Below are 6,001 nucleotides of genomic sequence, written 5' to 3'. Positions count from 1 at the left end.
AACGTCCTCCAACTGGAATTACTCCAAAATTCGTCCATTTGATCTTGTTTTTCTCCAGAGGAAGTCGAAAGTCCTATATTAAAAATACAATTCAAAGTATCAAAATTCTTCCAATATATTAACCAAAATATACTAAGATTAGGGTAAAATATATAATATAAAATCTACTCATCAAATACCCCCAAACTTAGCTTTTTGCTTGTCCTCAAGCAAAATAAGACTCAAACAAAAATAAAAACTTAACAAACTAGACAACTAGCTAAAATTAACTAACAAAAATTTTCACCTTCAAAGTTGCAATCCATAGCAAATTTTAAAAACTAGAACATTTTTTCAAAAGTTCCAACCAATCCCACCACAGAGTCTAAGCCATTTAGAATCAATTAGAAAATAATTCACAAACTTCCTTTGGTGTAAAGTGAACCAACATAATTAAGGAGACTCGACTAAAACCCTTACCTCTCGTCCTTATTTATTTCACACATAGTAACTTTAAATATAACTCTCTTTCTTTTTTTTTTTTTTTTTTTTTCTTTTTTTTTTAGTAACAGTAGTGGTCGTGCAATGTCGGTTTACTTAAGCTTTCGATTCAACCCATGTAGCGAGCTTTAGGTCAATGACTCCCAAACCACTAGGGCTTTAGGGCACTAGGTGTAGAACACCCCTAAGGACTTATTAACCCGAGCTGAAAAGGCTACGAAACCAACTAACCACCCTGCCCCATGCCAAAACTCTACCGTTTGACGCGAGAATCACTGCTGATTAGGCAGGACTGGCCCGGTTACTAGGCAAAACCTCGGGTGAGACAATTATTACTTTATTCACAATAATAACTAACTTTACTTAAAACAAAAATTAAAAATAAACTTAGACTGAAAGTAAGTGTTTCAATCTCACTCCCCACAAACCATGTTGGTGTGATGTGCAAAGTTCAAAGTATAATTCATGAATTAGTGTCTAAGCAACGATAAATAGAAAAGACTCTACTGTGGGATTAACCTTCACCATGTCCATTTGTTCTAACGTTAAAAATAATCTATGGATATTAACTTAACAAGAATGAAAATTTTTAAACTGAAACAATAATAAATAAAAAAAAACTAAAATTTACTATCCCACCCCCAAACTTATTTCACACTTTGTCCTCAAGGTGTGGAAACAAAAAGAAAACACAAAAAATAAAAAAATAAAAACACAACACAAAAACTGTGACACTAAAAAAAACAAATAAAAAATAATAATGGACAAGACTATAAAAAGAAAATAAAATGAGAAAATATATAAATATATATATATATAATTATATAAAATAAAAAGAAAATGAAAGAAACTATAAAATAACATGTAAAGAAAGGAAGGCATAACACCTGGCTTTTGATTTGGAAGGTCAACTCGCAAACAAAAGTCCAATAGGAACATTGGATTCCTTTGTTTGAAAAGCATGCAGCTGGCATGCTAAACTATGGATTCCTTTGCTTTGAAAGGCATGCAGCTGGCATGCAAATTGAAAATGGCGTCAGGCATCAGTCTTCTATCTCCGTCAGTCATCAAACACAGAGCCCAAACGGCTCTCTCTCCTCTCTTCAAACCGTGTCCTAGGGAGCATAAAAGCTGAGGATGCACCCACGTGTCATGCATTAGGAAGGATAGCTCCATAGGATTCCAAATCAAGGGTTAAGATCAACCCATGTGCCCATCTAGCTCTCTCTAGAAATTCTGAAAATACTTTTAATCCTTCTCAGTTTGGCACCCCTCTTCGTACAAACCTTCCATTTTTTTTTGTATTTTTCAGCCCTCTCTCGTTTCTTCATTGCTCTCAGAAACGCAAGAGCTTTCTATCTCTTTAGAAATTTAGCCATCCCTCTCTGTTTCACTCAGACCCCATATCTCTTTAAAATGAAAAATTAGCTCTCCTTCTCTCTCATTTTTCTCAATCCTCGCAGCCTCTCATCATGTCTATCTCAAAAACCAAACGCATACCCCAGAGCCGCACTATACCCCCAAACTTAATCTCTGAACCAGGACCATCCAAGCGCATCTTCCACTCTTCTACGATATCCTCATTCATCATCTAGCTGCCTTCGAACCTCATAAATCGAGCACCCTCAAACAGTAATATCAACAGTTACAAAGATGACACCGCAGATCACATCCCTCTCTGATTCCGACACATTCATGGGTAATTTTTATCCACATCTCCCTTCGATTTTTTTTTTTTATATGCTTAGATTTGGGGGAAAAAAATGGATGAAAATTATTGATAGAAGCATATTTATGCACCTTAGTTTAGCTTGTTCTTGTGCATTTATAGTGTTTTTCCTTAGTAAAGTAGTATTTTAAGCTAGTTTTATGCGTTTTCAAGTTTTAAGGGCAAAGTATGCAAAGGGAAGCATTTTGGAGCCTTTTGGAGCAAATTAGAGCTTGGAATGGACATCATATGCTTGGAGCTAAGAGGATGGATGAAATTGAAGATTTGAAGATGATGTTTCCTACTTGAACACGGTTTCCTAGTCGAAGTAGGAAAGTTAAATCCAAATGGCATCAAGTTTCAGCAACAAAGAAGTTTTCCAAGTCCAAGAAGGAAAGGTTTCCAAGATGAAGAGGGAGAAGAATTCCAAGTCAAGGGAGGATTGAGACATGTTTTCCTAATGCTAGAAGGACTCCTAATTGTTGTAGGACACAAATGAGAAGTTTCTAGACTGTTCCCCTCCTTGCCGTGAGTTTCCTACATTTCCTATCAGTTTTGGGGCTTTCTAGAAGCCCTATCCCTAATCCCTACAAACACTACTACATCCTTCCATAACCATTCATCCATACACCTAAGGCCCTAAACCTGTCCCTAGACCCTTTGCCGCACCAAGGAGGAGGAGAAGGAAGATTGGAAGTTCATGCAATTCAATTTCGCGTCGCTGGAATTTCTAGGTGTTTCTTTTCCTTTGATTTCAATGTTTAAATTCAATTCTCTTTGTTTTGTGTGTATGAGGAACTAAACTCCCCCTTGGCTAGGGGGGGATTCGAAATACATGTTTATGCTTGCGATATGATTTGATTACTTCTAATTGCGTTTCATAAGTTGTGAATTCAATTTACTTATCTATGTGAATTACATTGATTTGTGTGTGTTGGTTGAGAGTGCACGCTTAATTATCATGCATAAATTGAATGCTAGGATATAAGGAAATTTCACCTAATCGTTATGGGCTTATATTCACAAGTAGTAAAGGTTGATGATCTCAATCGCGTTAAGTAAATTCTTGGCATAAGTTTCATGCAATCATAGTAACAAGTGCTTTGTCAATGCTTATGGTTTTCATAGAACTTAATGATTCTTGCTTGTATCTCTATTATGCAATCATGTAGGGGACTTGTGGGGAATGCTTTGGGTTGTCGTATGCAATCATCCAATTCAATAACGGTAGGAAAATCTGAAGGTTAATTTAAGCGGACCTAATTAACTTGGGGCGTTGAGAATTCATGGGTTATTGAAAAGCAATTGGAAATCGTTTTGAATGCAAGTATAACATGTGTGGAGATGAACCCCTTAGCTAGCTTTCCATCCATTCATTTAAACCAAATTCGTTTTAAAATCTGTTTTGATTTACAAGTTTATTTTGTTTTCAATTTCGTAAAAACCAAATCCCCCTTTGTTTTCAAGTGTCAAATTAGTTAGAAAGTGTGTTAGTTTGTGTTTTTAAGTGTTTTGAGTCAAGTTAAAACCTATTTTCGTCAAAATCTTGTTTAGAGTTCAAAACTGCCCAGAAAGTGGTTTTAAGGCAGTTTTGAGTGTTTTTGTGTTATTTTGAGTCTTTTGGTTTGTTTTGGTGTTTTAAGTTATAGTTTTACATTCTTTGAGTCTAGTTAGTGTTTTAAACTTGTTTTTACGTTTTTGAGTCAATTCCAAGTGATTTTGCAATCCCTCCTAATCCCCGGCCTAGAACGATCCCTACTTACGTATTTTGCTACAATTGATAAAAAGATGGTTTAATTTGTGTGCTTATATATTTCGTATCAATTATCTAATGCATGTGTGCTTCTGCGGCAGGAGTTGCAGAATGCTGATCCGACATAGAAAAGAACGGTAGATGTCTGGAGTTTATCTGAAAAGGAAAGGTATAGAACATAGATGCCTAACTCTTATTTGCGCATCATGCATGATAATGTTCTCCACATGCTCATAAATCTCTATCTGTGTGCCTGCCTGTACCCACTGATGTATATTTGAGCCCAAAAGTGTGGATAACAGAAACTGTATCCTGCCTTGATGAATCGTGTCCTCTGTGCTACTTAGATCCCTCAACTTTTTTCTCCACTCCGCACTGCCTAATCTCATGAATGTAGAGGAATTGATGATGAATGTGTTGGGGGAATAAATGTTGATTGCATCCCCTTTGTTGGGATTAGGCCGAATCAGTTCCGAATGCAACCTGCAATAAAAAAAACTAATTAGATAAGTAAAGAAAAATAACAAGAATTAAAAATTGCAATTTTTTTTTCTTTCTGATTTTTGTAATTAGGAATAAAAATAGGAAAATAAATTAAACGAAATAAAAAGAAAAGAGTTGGAAAAATTGGGTTGCCTCCCAATTAGCGCTTTAGTTAATGTGTATAGCTAGACGTAGAGGAATGAATTGATGATCACGTCACTTGTTCCCTTTGAGTTAACCACTCTTTAATAACGTCATAGAGCACTGTGCTTCCAAATTTAATGGTTGAATTCTTCTTATAAAGATATAGGTTCCTTTCCAGCTATGTTTATATCTCCATCGAGCTGACTTAAATTGTGTATTTAACACCCATAGTTTCCGCACTGGCTGAAATTTTCTACGGGGAACTTTGCTGTCAATAAGCTTTCTCTTTTCCATATAGATCTTTGCATGTTTGCAGGACTCGTATGGCATTTCTTTGAATTTGATGGGCTTTGCAGGTGCACTGTCCTTTACCGCCGCTAAAATTTTCTTATCAGTAAGCAGCTGTCCTGTAATTAGATTTGTCAGAGTATTCATGCATTCTTGCTGCTTAGCGGGTTGCCTTGGAGTCTCGGGAGAATGCATGAGTGGCACACAGACTTTTGTAGGAGCAGATTCTATGGAAATTTCAAGGTCATCAGGGGCTGTTTCCTCCTTTGGGCGTGAATAACAGGCAGATGTCTCCTCGGTTCCTGCACCAACCTCTTGATCATCATAGCTTCTCCCACGGTTTACTGCTTGAATTTGAAATCCTTGATTGGTTATTTCTATGTACAATTCAATTGATTCCAACAATTTAGATAGTTTGTCCTCCACCGAAAGCTCTTGTGGCACATTAAGCCGTTCAAAATACTGCCCAAGATGCCGTTTCAAACTTTGAGTGTAGAACTCTGAATGGGGATTGTTCCAGTTCCATTTTGAATCGTTTCTCATATTTATATACTCCTGGACATAATCTGGAAAATATTCTCTCTCAGGACATTGCAAAATATCATGAGTATTTGAATTACAAAGAGCACAAACTGTAGGCTTAAATCCATAATAACCCTTTTCTGCTAATGACACCCAAAGAGGTGGTCCACCGGGTGTTAGATTGAATTCAGGGGGAACTGCAAATTCCATTGTTGCACTGCTCAAAAAGAAACAAATTGTAACCTACCAAACAAAATCAGCAATTAAATAAAAAGATATATACAAAAATAATTAACTAAGAGTTACTGTAATCTGAGAAAAATAAAATAAAAACGAAAATTAAATATTTTTTTATATGTATAAACAGCAATAACTAACTGAAAATCTGATTAACAGGAATTATTTTAAATAATCCCCGACAACGGCGCCATTTTCTTGATAGGATTTTTACAACTCATGTGAAAGGGTTTAAATCTCCTATTTTACTTGCAAGAATCACAAGGTTATTGTAGTATAAACGGATCTCGCAATGTCGTCTCCACAGGGATTATTAAATAATTCGAACTAATCAGATTCCATTTAATTATTGTAAAGTAGAAATTGAAGTGATTGATTTTATAACC

General features: G+C 35.8%; 1 long non-coding RNA gene across 1 annotated transcript; it reads left to right on the top strand.

Annotated features, from left to right (window-relative positions):
• Positions 1 to 1,565: 1,565 nt before the first annotated feature.
• LOC114824555 (uncharacterized) lies at positions 1,566 to 5,442 on the top strand. The gene is made up of 3 exons (XR_003772841.2): positions 1,566 to 2,179; positions 2,363 to 4,110; positions 4,925 to 5,442. It is a non-coding gene; the product is annotated as an uncharacterized lncRNA (long non-coding RNA).
• Positions 5,443 to 6,001: the final 559 nt, after the last annotated feature.

The sequence above is a fragment of the Malus domestica genome, chromosome 04, assembly GCF_042453785.1.
Source record: "Malus domestica chromosome 04, GDT2T_hap1".
Classification (NCBI taxonomy): domain Eukaryota; kingdom Viridiplantae; phylum Streptophyta; class Magnoliopsida; order Rosales; family Rosaceae; genus Malus; species Malus domestica.
The sequence above is the reverse complement of the archived record's forward strand: the minus strand, read 5'-3'. Positions and strand labels throughout refer to the sequence as shown.